The sequence below is a fragment of the Triticum aestivum genome, chromosome 4B, assembly GCF_018294505.1.
Source record: "Triticum aestivum cultivar Chinese Spring chromosome 4B, IWGSC CS RefSeq v2.1, whole genome shotgun sequence".
NCBI classification, from domain to species: Eukaryota; Viridiplantae; Streptophyta; class Magnoliopsida; order Poales; family Poaceae; genus Triticum; species Triticum aestivum.
In genome coordinates this window covers 318,174,795-318,189,060 of record NC_057804.1, presented here as the reverse complement: position 1 = coordinate 318,189,060, position 14,266 = coordinate 318,174,795, and positions in this window count along the sequence as shown.

Genomic DNA, 14,266 nt, shown 5'->3' with positions numbered 1-14,266 from the left:
CCACATCCTAGTAGTTATAGGAACATTATTTTTGGGTTTTGTTTCTTGTTCTACTAATCATGACAGGATCCAGAGTCAATTCATGGGCTTTGTCGATCGCAGGAGACGTGCCACCACCTTTGCAAATACCACAACCGTCACGAGAGGTGCACAAACATCCAAATGCACATGATCAGGTTAATGTATCTATACCAACATTTAATGGCCGTTTTAAACCTGCTTTATATATTGAATGGGAGTTCGACATAAAAAATATATTTGCTTCCCATAATTTCGATGAACATAAAAAGGTTAAGGTTGCGGTTGGTTCTTTCACTGGTTATGCTTTGGTTTGGTGGAGTGAATATTGTCGGTTACACCCTGATTATATACCTACTACTTGGGATGATTTGAAACTTGCCATGCGACATACTTTCGTCCCTGCTTATTATACTCGTGACATGATTAAGAAGTTGCAACACTTAAAACAAGGTAGTGAAACTGTAACAAAATATTATGATGATTTACAAACTACCTTGTTGCATTCCTCTTTAGAAGAAAGTGAAGATGATTTTATGGATAGATTTTGGGGAGGATTAAACCGTGATATTCAAGAGATACTAATTCATGAAGAGTGTTATCCTATGGACCATTTGTTTCATCTTGCTTGCAAATGATGAGGACATGACTACCTTGGATATGACAAAAAATATTGCATATATGCATATTTGTCAGGTGATTTCTAGTGCAAACTATTCAATAATCTATTTATGTTATCCAGAACAAAAATACTTCACACACTTTTGTGTTTTGTCTAATTGCAGGTGTATGGGACATTTGTACAATCCACATATGAAGATAAGGAAGAAAGAGATGTTTATTTGCTGTCCAAAAAGTTCTCTCACGTCACTTTTGGCCCAAGAGAAGATAGAGTCCAAGTCTCTCACGTTCTGGATTCAGATTCGGACTGCACAGACATACCTGACTCAAAACGCACACAAGTTTTTCATACGGACTCCGCATTGCGTGATTCTTTTTTTGTTGGAAACTAGATTTCGTGCACTTTCCAACCCAATTGGAATCACCTTCAAATTCGTCCGGAGCGTTGAGTTGTGGACGAAACAATCTGATGCTGCAGCAGAATCCGAGTCAAACTACAAGTCCAAAGGTGTTACATCACCTCCACTTGGGCCCATTGGCCTTGTACGACCTAGATTTAGTTTTAGGCTGCCTTGGGACGTCCTCCCACCTCCTTGGCCGCCACCCCTTGCTCCTATATAAGTAGATCCATCTAGTAGCTTTTCCTTGGGGGATTTGTTTAGTTAAAAGTTAGCCATTGCAACTTCGTGTACTTCGTTTGTGTCCAACGATCAGACCCAGACCGCTTCCGGATCCCCACCTTTATCAATACTTCATACATATTTGCAATATTCAGATTGCTTTTATCATATTCTTGCTCGTTCTTCGATTGCTTGCAGGAATAGACCTTCGTGGTCAGGTTGATCGTGCACCGGCGTGGTCAATAACCTCTGGAGATTGGTTTAGCGATTGCTAAGGCGCAACGTCGTGCACGTTTGTAGTCGGATCGTCAAAGTCGACTCCACCAAATCGATAGTTACCATCTCATCGAAAGATCGGGACACCCCCGCCTCTATCAAGTGGTATCAGTTTTCAGGTTGCTCGGTGAGAATTTCCAGTTTTCCTAGATTAGATTTATTTTCTTACCTATTGTCCAAGAAAAAGCCACAAAAAAGAGTTAGATCTATTCATCCTTGGTCCAAGCCAGTCTGAGCCTTTGCAATTTTCTTTTCATTGCTTGCATAGTTGAATTATCGGTTGCATCGTCGTGTCGAGTTGCTGGTCTTAGTGTCTAGTTCCTTTAGAGTTTCGAGTTCTGTTCACATTAGTCACGCAGCCGCTGCATCGTTATCCCATCCGCTGTCCACCATCCAATCCACCAATTTCCACCACGTGCTACGCACTGTTTATTGTCATAATCATAGTTGAGGTCACTCACATCTTCGCCTGATCGAATCTGCATCTTATCTAGTTTGTCTTGGGAAGAGGGAGAAAAAGAAGATAAAGAAAAAAAAAAGAGAAAAAAGGAAAGAAAAAAAAGAAAAAGAGGGAGAAGAAAAAGGAAAAAAAAGCGTGAGAAAAAAAAGAGAGAAGAAAAAAAATTGGATCTATCTAGAATCAATCTCGTACCTGAATTCGGATTGGAATCTGTTTTGCGCACTGTTCAGTAAAACAGGTGTATCTTCCTCATACGAAGTCCGTTTTGGCTCCGTGAGTACTCAAATTGAAGCTAGCGACGAGCCGCATCTAAATAGTTGCAGAAGCTAGTTCAATATTTGACACCTCAAAATCGGCTTCTAAATAGGTCTTTTTGCCCTCCGAAGTTCATGAACACAGCTTGTTCCAATTTTTCAGGCCAGTTTTAGAATTCTTTGACTCCTCATATCAACTCGGAATTGAGTGATTCTTTTTGCATTGGAAAGGTTGAGTTAATAGCATTCTTTGAAAGAATTTATCAGAAAATTGTCTTAAACTTTTCAAGAGGAAAGTTGGAGAGAGAGTTGTTGTATATCCTGCTTGGCAGTTGTTTTTCATCATTATCTTCACTGCCGTTGTGATATTCACTTATATCTTGCTGTCAAGAGCTACTTAGTATCCTTCATTGATGCTAGTTGTGCTACGCCGTGACCTCATTAGTGTTTTAGGCTCGCGTCTCTAGTACGGTCTAGCCTAGGACCAGCACAGTACCGTCGTTGAGCGTTTATTCAACATTGCATCTTTGAATTGATTATTGCTAATCTTTTGCTACCATATATAGCCAACCCAGCTCCACATATTTCTACACCGTGTATACGTACGCTCCCCTGGCAATCGCTTTACTCAATATTCGGAGTTACTTGACACCGCTGGTTGCCGATCACCGCCTGCTGCATGGTAAGAACTTGTAAGACATTGATATTTGCTTTACTGTGAGCGTTTTACCACCACATCCTAGTAGTTATAGGAACATTATTTTTGGGTTTTGTTTCTTGTTCTACTAATCATGACAGGATTCAGAGTCAATTCATGGGCTTTGTCGATCGCGGGAGACGTGCCACCACCTTTGCAAATACCACAACCGTCACGAGAGGTGCACAAACATCCAAATGCACATGATCAGGTTAATGTATCTATACCACCATTTAATGGCCGTTTCAAACCTGCTTTATATATTGAATGGGAGTTCGACATAAAAAAATATATTTGCTTCCCATAATTTCGATGAACATAAAAAGGTTAAGGTTGCGGTTGGTTCTTTCACTGGTTATGCTTTGGTTTGGTGGAGTGAATATTGTCGGTTACACCCTGATTATATACCTACTACTTGGGATGATTTGAAACTTGCCATGCGACATACTTTCGTCCCTGCTTATTATACTCGTGACATGATTAAGAAGTTGCAACACTTAAAACAAGGTAGTGAAACTGTAACAAAATATTATGATGATTTACAAACTACCTTGTTGCATTCCTCTTTAGAAGAAAGTGAAGATGATTTTATGGATAGATTTTGGGGAGGATTAAACCGTGATATTCAAGAGATACTAATTCATGAAGAGTGTTATCCTATGGACCATTTGTTTCATCTTGCTTGCAAAGCTGAACAGGAAATAAAACGACGTGTTGGCCACGAGGAGAACAAGCGCACGGTGCACATTTGATGAGGACATGACTACCTTGGATATGACCAAAAATATTGCATATATGCATATTTGTCAGGTGATTTCTAGTGCAAACTATTCAATAATCTATTTATGTTATCCAGAACAAAAATACTTCACACACTTTTGTGTTTTGTCTAATTGCAGGTGTATGGGACATTTGTACAATCCACATATGAATATAAGGAAGAAAGAGATGTTTATTTGCTGTCCAAAAAGTTCTCTCACGTCACTTTTGGCCCAAGAGAAGATAGAGTCCAAGTCTCTCACGTTCTGGATTCAGATTCGGACTGCACAGACACACCTGACTCAAAACGCACACAAGTTTTTCATACGGACTCCGAATTGGGTGATTCTTTTTTTGTTGGAAACTAGATTTCGTGCACTTTCCAACCCAATTGGAATCACCTTCAAATTCGTCGTTGAGTTGTGGACGAAACAATCTGATGCTGCAGCAGAATCCGAGTTAAACTACAAGTCCAAAGGTGTTACATCACCTCCACTTGGGCCCATTGGCCTTGTACGACCTAGATTTAGTTTTAGGCTGCCTTGGGACGTCCTCCCACCTCCTTGGCCGCCACCCCTTGCTCCTATATAAGTAGATCCATCTAGTAGCTTTTCCTGGGGATTTGTTTAGTTAAAAGTTAGCCATTGCAACTTCGTGTACTTCGTTTGTGTCCAACGACCAGACCAAGACCGCTTCCGGATCCCCACCATTATCAATACCTCATATATATTTGCAATATTCAGATTGCTTTATCATATTCTTGCTCGTTCTTCGATTGCTTGCAGGAATAGACCTTCGTGGTCAGGCTGACCGTGCTTCCAGCATCGTCAGTAACCTCAGGAGATTGGTTTAACGATTGCTAAGGCGCAACGTCGTGCACGTTTGTAGTCGGATCGTCAAAGTCGTCTCCACCAAATCGATAGTTATCATCTCATCGAAAGATCGGGACCCTCGCCTCTATCAACTGGTATCAATTTTCAGGTTGCTCGGTGAGAATTTCCAGTTTTCCTAGATTAGATTTACTTTCTTACCTATTGTCCAAGAAAAAGCCACAAAAAAGAGTTAGATTTATTCATCCTTGGTCCAAGCCAGTCTGAGCCTTTGCAATTTTCTTTTCATTGATTGCATAGTTGAATTATCGATTGCATCGTCGTGTCGAGTTGCTGGTCTTAGTGTCTAGTTCGTTTAGAGTTTCGAGTTCTGTTCACATTAGTCACGCCACCGCTGCATCATTATCTCTTCCGCTGTCCACCACCCATCCATCAATTTCCACCACGTGCTACCCACCATTCATTGTCATAATAATAGTTGAGATCGTTCACATCTTCACTTGATCCAATCTGCATCTTATCTAGTTTGTTTTGGAAAGAGGGAGAAAAAAAGAGAGAAAAAAAAGAGAGAAAAAAAGGAAAAAAAGTCAGAAAAAAAAGGAGAGAAAGAAAAAAGAAGTGTGAGGAAAAAAAAGAGAGAAGAAAAAAAAACAAAAAAATCGGCACAAACTTTTTCAGAGGAAAGTTGGAGACAAAGTTGTTGATATATCCTGCTTGGCTGTTGTTTCACCTCATTATCTTCACTGCTGTTGTGATCTTCACTTATATCTTACTATCAAGAGCTACTTAGTATCCTTCATTGATGCTAGTTGTGCTACACCGTGACCTCATTAGTGTTCTAGGCTCGCGTCTCTAGTCCGGTCTAGCCTAGGACCAGCACAGTACCGTCGTTGAGCGTTTATTCAACATTGCATCTTTGAATTGATTATTGCTAATCTTTTGCTACCATATATAGCCAACCCAGCTCCACATATTTCTACACCGTGTATACGTACGCTCCCCTGGCAATCGCTTTACTCAATATTCGGAGTTACTTGACACCGCTGGTTGCCGATCACCGCCTGCTGCATGGTAAGAACTTGTAAGACATTGATATTTGCTTTACTGTGAGCGTTTTACCACCACATCCTAGTAGTTATAGGAACATTATTTTTGGGTTTTGTTTCTTGTTCTACTAATCATGACAGGATCCAGAGTCAATTCATGGGCTTTGTCGATCGCGGGAGACGTGCCACCACCTTTGCAAATACCACAACCGTCACGAGAGGTGCACAAACATCCAAATGCACATGATCAGGTTAATGTATCTATACCACCATTTAATGGCCGTTTTAAACCTGCTTTATATATTGAATGGGAGTTCGACATAAAAAACATATTTGCTTCCCATAATTTCGATGAACATAAAAAGGTTAAGGTTGCCGTTGGTTCTTTCACTGGTTATGCTTTGGTTTGGTGGAGTGAATATTGTCGGTTACACCCTGATTATATACCTACTACTTGGGATGATTTGAAACTTGCCATGCGACATACTTTCGTCCCTGCTTATTATACTCGTGACATGATTAAGAAGTTGCAACACTTAAAACAAGGTAGTGAAACTGTACCAAAATATTATGATGATTTACAAACTACCTTGTTGCATTCCTCTTTAGAAGAAAGTGAAGATGATTTTATGGATAGATTTTGGGGAGGATTAAACTGTGATATTCAAGAGATACTAATTCATGAAGAGTGTTATCCTATGGACCATTTGTTTCATCTTGCTTGCAAAGCTGAACAGGAAATAAAACGACGTGTTGGCCACGAGGAGAACAAGCGCACAGTGCACATTCCAAGAGTTGATATGATTGTTCCTTCAACTACTAGGCATACTATGACAACCACATCTGTTGTTGTCAGGACTACATCACCTCCACCATGTGACACATCGCCCCCGAGAGTGGCTACATCATCTGAGTTGATCATAAGAGGTAATGACAAAGGTACTGATCTTCCATCTCTACATGAGAATGATGAATACCTTGTGAATTTGAATGCACCATCTGATGAGCTACCCACTACTTTGATCACACCACCTATTTTAGAGGACTACGTTGATAATTTGACTTTGCCATGTGATCAAACAACTGAAATACCAACAATTTTGAGTGCACCCATTGAATGAACTACTGATGCAAAAGAACCAATGTTTAATCATTTTGATATGACCTCTAATCTTGGTGATGATTCTGTGTTGAATGACTTATTGCATGTTTGCTTATTTAAGCATGTTGTAGCATGTAAATTTGATGCAAGTAAGGTTTATTCACCAATGTTGGGATGGTTTAATGATGAACATTGTCAATTTTTTGAAATGAATAAGAGCTTCACTTATATGTGCAAACTGAGTTGCAATATTTTCATGCCTTCTACTTCTTGTGCTAATTTTTTGGCTTTAGATTTTATGAACTATGCAAGTTACTCATCTATTCATGTGTCATATATGCAAAAATCAAGGGAAGTAAAAATGGATGACATATACATATACAACATGTACACCTTGTCTCTTTTGTTAGCCACATTTCAGATTAAGCAACGCCGAGGACGGCTTTATTTTCAAGAAGGGGAGGATGATGAGGACATGACTACCTTGGATATGACCAAAAATATTGCATATATTCATATTTGTCAGGTGATTTCTAGTGCAAACTATTCAATAATCTATTTATGTTATCCAGAACAAAAATACTTCACACACTTTTGTGTTTTGTCTAATTGCAGGTGTATGGGACATTTGTACAATCCACATATGAAGATAAGGAAGAAAGAGATGTTTATTTGCTGTCCAAAAAGTTCTCTCACGTCACTTTTGGCCCAAGAGAAGATAGAGTCCAAGTCTCTCACGTTCTGGATTCAGATTCGGACTGCACAGACATACCTGACTCAAAACGCACACAAGTTTTTCATACGGACTCCGCATTGCGTGATTCTTTTTTTGTTGGAAACTAGATTTCGTGCACTTTCCAACCCAATTGGAATCACCTTCAAATTCGTCCGGAGCGTTGAGTTGTGGACGAAACAATCTGATGCTGCAGCAGAATCCGAGTCAAACTACAAGTCCAAAGGTGTTACATCACCTCCACTTGGGCCCATTGGCCTTGTACGACCTAGATTTAGTTTTAGGCTGCCTTGGGACGTCCTCCCACCTCCTTGGCCGCCACCCCTTGCTCCTATATAAGTAGATCCATCTAGTAGCTTTTCCTTGGGGGATTTGTTTAGTTAAAAGTTAGCCATTGCAACTTCGTGTACTTCGTTTGTGTCCAACGATCAGACCCAGACCGCTTCCGGATCCCCACCTTTATCAATACTTCATACATATTTGCAATATTCAGATTGCTTTTATCATATTCTTGCTCGTTCTTCGATTGCTTGCAGGAATAGACCTTCGTGGTCAGGTTGATCGTGCACCGGCGTGGTCAATAACCTCTGGAGATTGGTTTAGCGATTGCTAAGGCGCAACGTCGTGCACGTTTGTAGTCGGATCGTCAAAGTCGACTCCACCAAATCGATAGTTACCATCTCATCGAAAGATCGGGACACCCCCGCCTCTATCAAGTGGTATCAGTTTTCAGGTTGCTCGGTGAGAATTTCCAGTTTTCCTAGATTAGATTTATTTTCTTACCTATTGTCCAAGAAAAAGCCACAAAAAAGAGTTAGATCTATTCATCCTTGGTCCAAGCCAGTCTGAGCCTTTGCAATTTTCTTTTCATTGCTTGCATAGTTGAATTATCGGTTGCATCGTCGTGTCGAGTTGCTGGTCTTAGTGTCTAGTTCCTTTAGAGTTTCGAGTTCTGTTCACATTAGTCACGCAGCCGCTGCATCATTATCTCTTCCGCTGTCCACCACCCATCCATCAATTTCCACCACGTGCTACCCACCATTCATTGTCATAATAATAGTTGAGATCGTTCACATCTTCACTTGATCCAATCTGCATCTTATCTAGTTTGTTTTGGAAAGAGGGAGAAAAAAAGAGAGAAAAAAAGGAGAAAAAAAAAGGAGAAAAAAAAAGTCAGAGAGAAAAAAAAGGAGAGAAAGAAAAAAAATTGGATCTATCTAGAATCAATCTCGTACCTGAATTCGGATTGGAATCTGTTTTGCGCACTGTTTAGTAAAACAGGTGTATCTTCCTCATACGAAGTCCATTTTGGCTCCGTGAGTACTCAAATTGAAGCTAGCGACGAGCCGCATCTAAATAGTTGCAGAAGCTAGTTCAATATTTGACACCTCAAAATCGGCTTCTAAATAGGTCTTTTTGCCCTCCGAACTTCATGAACACAGCTTGTTCCAATTTTTCAGGCCAGTTTTAGAATTCTTTGACTCCTCATATCAACTCGGAATTGAGTGATTCTTTTTGCATTGGAAAGCTTGAGTTAATAGCATTCTTTGAAAGAAATTATCAGAAAATTGTCTTAAACTTTTCAAGAGGAAAGTTGGAGAGAGAGTTGTTGTATATCCTGCTTGGCAGTTGTTTTTCATCATTATCTTCACTGCCTTCGTGATATTCACTTATATCTTGCTGTCAAGAGCTACTTAGTATCCTTCATTGATGCTAGTTGTGCTACGCCGTAACCTCATTAGTGTTCTAGGCTCGCGTCTCTAGTACGGTCTAGCCTAGGACCAGCACAGTACCGTCGTTGAGCGTTTATTCAACATTGCATCTTTGAATTGATTATTGCTAATCTTTTGCTACCATATATAGCCAACCCAGCTCCACATATTTCTACACCGTGTATACGTACGCTTCCCTGGCAATCGCTTTACTCAATATTCGGAGTTACTTGACATCGCTGGTTGCCGATCACCGCCTGCTGCATGGTAAGAACTTGTAAGACATTGATATTTGCTTTACTGTGAGCGTTTTACCACCACATCCTAGTAGTTATAGGAACATTATTTTTGGGTTTTGTTTCTTGTTCTACTAATCATGACAGGATCCAGAGTCAATTCATGGGCTTTGTCGATCGCGGGAGACGTGCCACCACCTTTGCAAATACCACAACCGTCACGAGAGGTGCACAAACATCCAAATGCACATGATCAGGTTAATGTATCTATACCACCATTTAATGGCCGTTTTAAACCTGCTTTATATATTGAATGGGAGTTCGACATAAAAAAAATATTTGCTTCCCATAATTTCGATGAACATAAAAAGGTTAAGGTTGCGGTTGGTTCTTTCACTGGTTATGCTTTGGTTTGGTGGAGTGAATATTGTCGGTTACACCCTGATTATATACCTACTACTTGGGATGATTTGAAACTTGCCATGCGACATACTTTCGTCCCTGCTTATTATACTCGTGACATGATTAAGAAGTTGCAACACTTAAAACAAGGTAGTGAAACTGTAACAAAATATTATGATGATTTACAAACTACCTTGTTGCATTCCTCTTTAGAAGAAAGTGAAGATGATTTTATGGATAGATTTTGGGGAGGATTAAACCGTGATATTCAAGAGATACTAATTCATGAAGAGTGTTATCCTATGGACCATTTGTTTCATCTTGCTTGCAAAGCTGAACAGGAAATAAAACGACGTGTTGGCCACGAGGAGAACAAGCGCACGGTGCACATTTGATGAGGACATGACTACCTTGGATATGACCAAAAATATTGCATATATGCATATTTGTCAGGTGATTTCTAGTGCAAACTATTCAATAATCTATTTATGTTATCCAGAACAAAAATACTTCACACACTTTTGTGTTTTGTCTAATTGCAGGTGTATGGGACATTTGTACAATCCACATATGAATATAAGGAAGAAAGAGATGTTTATTTGCTGTCCAAAAAGTTCTCTCACGTCACTTTTGGCCCAAGAGAAGATAGAGTCCAAGTCTCTCACGTTCTGGATTCAGATTCGGACTGCACAGACACACCTGACTCAAAACGCACACAAGTTTTTCATACGGACTCCGAATTGGGTGATTCTTTTTTTGTTGGAAACTAGATTTCGTGCACTTTCCAACCCAATTGGAATCACCTTCAAATTCGTCGTTGAGTTGTGGACGAAACAATCTGATGCTGCAGCAGAATCCGAGTTAAACTACAAGTCCAAAGGTGTTACATCACCTCCACTTGGGCCCATTGGCCTTGTACGACCTAGATTTAGTTTTAGGCTGCCTTGGGACGTCCTCCCACCTCCTTGGCCGCCACCCCTTGCTCCTATATAAGTAGATCCATCTAGTAGCTTTTCCTGGGGATTTGTTTAGTTAAAAGTTAGCCATTGCAACTTCGTGTACTTCGTTTGTGTCCAACGACCAGACCAAGACCGCTTCCGGATCCCCACCATTATCAATACCTCATATATATTTGCAATATTCAGATTGCTTTATCATATTCTTGCTCGTTCTTCGATTGCTTGCAGGAATAGACCTTCGTGGTCAGGCTGACCGTGCTTCCGGCATCGTCAGTAACCTCAGGAGATTGGTTTAACGATTGCTAAGGCGCAACGTCGTGCACGTTTGTAGTCGGATCGTCAAAGTCGTCTCCACCAAATCGATAGTTATCATCTCATCGAAAGATCGGGACCCTCGCCTCTATCAACATTCCAAGAGTTGATATGATTGTTCCTTCAACTACTAGGCATACTATGACAACCACATCCGTTGTTGTCAGGACTACGTCACCTCCACCATGTGACACATCGCCCCCGAGAGTGGCTACATCATCTGAGTTGATCATAAGAGGTAATGACAAAGGTACTGATCTTCCATCTCTACATGAGAATGATGAATGCCTTGTCAATTTGAATGCACCATCTGATGAGCTACCCACTACTTTGATCACACCACCTATTTTCGAGGACTATATTGATAATTTGACTTTGCCATGTGATCAAACAACTGAAATACCAACAATTTTGAGTGCACCCATTGAATTAACTATTGATGCAAAAGAACCAATGTTTAATCATTTTGATATGACCTCTAATCTTGGTGATGATTCTGTGTTAAATGACTTATTGCATGTTTGCTTATTTAAGCATGTTGTAGCATGTAAATTTGATGCAAATAAGGTTTATTCACCAATGTTGGGATGGTTTAATGATGAACATTGTCAATCTTTTGAAATGAATAAGAGCTTCACTTATATGTGCAAACTGAGTTGCAATATTTTCATGCCTTCTACTTCTTGTGCTAATTTCTTGGCTTTAGATTTTATGAACTATGCAAGTTACTCATCTATTCATGTGTTATATATGCAAAAATCAAGGGAAGTAAAAATGGATGACATATACATATACAACATGTACACCTTGTCTCTTTTGTTAGCCACATTTCAGATTAAGCAACGCCGAGGACGGCTTTATTTTCAAGAAGGGGAGGATGATGAGGACATGACTACCTTGGATATGACCAAAAATATTGCATACATGCATATTTGTCAGGTGATTTCTAGTGCAAACTATTCAATAATCTATTTATGTTATCCAGAACAAAAATACTTCACACACTTTTGTGTTTTGTCTAATTGCAGGTGTATGGGACATTTGTACAATCCACATATGAAGATAAGGAAGAAAGAGATGTTTATTTGCTGTCCAAAAAGTTCTCTCACGTCACTTTTGGCCCAACAGAAGATAGAGTCCAAATCTCTCACGTTCTGGATTCAAATTCGGACTGCACAGACATACCTGACTCAAAACGCACATAAGTTTTTCATACGGACTCCGAATTGGGTGATTCTTTTTTTGTTGGAAACTAGATTTCGTGCACTTTCCAACCCAATTGGAATCACCTTCAAATTCGTCCGGAGCGTTGAGTTGTGGACGAAACAATCTGATGCTGCAGCAGAATCCGAGTCAAACTACAAGTCCAAAGGTGTTACATCACCTCCACTTGGGCCCATTGGCCTTGTACGACCTAGATTTAGTTTTAGGCTGCCTCGGGACGTCCTCCCACCTCCTTGGCCGCCACCCCTTGCTCCTATATAAGTAGATCCATCTAGTAGCTTTTCCTTGGGATTTGTTTAGTTAAAAGTTAGCCATTGCAACTTCGTGTACTTCGTTTGTGTCCAACGACCAGACCCAGACCGCTTCCGGATCCCCACCTTTATCAATACTTCATACATATTTGCAATATTCAGATTGCTTTTATCATATTCTTGCTCGTTCTTCGATTGCTTGCAGGAATAGACCTTCGTGGTCAGGTTGATCGTGCACCGGCGTGGTCAATAACCTCTGGAGATTGGTTTAGCGATTGCTAAGGCGCAACGTCGTGCACGTTTGTAGTCGGATCGTCAAAGTCGACTCCACCAAATCGATAGTTACCATCTCATCGAAAGATCGGGACACCCCCGCCTCTATTAAATGGTTCAACAACAGTGGCAAGGTTAAGGTAACACGTACTGTTCGTGTGCATTTTAGTATCTCTACATATGCTGATTATGTTGATTGTGATGTGGTACCTATGCAAGCATGTTCCTTATTACTTGGTAGACCATGGCAATTTGATAAAAATTCTGTACACCATGGTAGAAACAATCACTATACTCTTGTTCATAAGGATAAAAATATTACTTTGCTTCCTATGACTCATGATTCCATTTTGAAAGATGATATTAATAGAGCTAATAAAGCACAACAGGAGAAGAATAAGAGTGAAAATCAGATAGTGGCAAAAGAATTTGAGCAACAAATGAAGCATAATAATAAACCATCTAGTGTTGCTTCTGAAATTAAATTGAAAAGTGCATGTTTATTTGCCACCAAATCTGATATTGATGAGCTAGATTTCAGCAAATCTGTTTGCTATGCTTTTGTGTGCAAAGAGGCATTATTTTCATTCGAGGACGTGCCTTCCTCTTTGCCTCCTGCTGTCACTAACATTTTGCAGGAGTTCGCTGACGTTTTTCCACAAGACGTGCCACCGGGATTACCGCTTATTCGAGGGATTGAGCATCAGATTGACTTAATTCCCGGTGCTTCACTGCCAAACTATGCACCATACCGTACCAATCCAGAGGAGACGAAGGAGATTATGCGTCAAGTACAAGAGCTTCTCGACAAAGGTTATATACGTGAATCCCTTAGTCCTTGTGCTGTTCCTATTATTCTAGTGCCAAAAAAGGATGGTACATCACGTATGTGTGTTGATTGTAGAGGCATTAATAATATTACTATTCGTTATCGTCATCCTATTCCTAGGCTAGATGATATGCTTGATGAATTGAGTGGCTCTACAATATTCTCCAAAGTTGATTTGCGTAGTGGATACCATCAAATTCGTATGAAATTGGGAGATGAATGGAAAACAGCATTTAAAACTAAGTTTGGATTATATGAGTGGTTAGTCATGCCTTTTGGATTAACTAATGCACCTAGTACTTTCATGAGATTAATGAACGAAGTTTTACGTGCTTTCATTGGACGATTTGTGGTAGTTTACTTTGATGACATATTGATTTATAGCAGATCTTTGGAGGAACATTTGGAACATTTACGTGATGTTTTTATTGCTCTACGTGATGCACGTTTGTTTGGTAACTTTGGGAAGTGCACCTTTTGCACCGACCGAGTATCTTTTCTTGGCTATGTTGTTACTCCACAGGGAATTGAAGTTGATAAAGCCAAGATTGAAGCTATTGACAGTTGGCCGCAGCCCAAAACGGTCACACAAGTGAGGAGTTTTCTTGGCCTCACTGGATTCTATAGGCGTTTTGTGAGAGATTTCAGCACC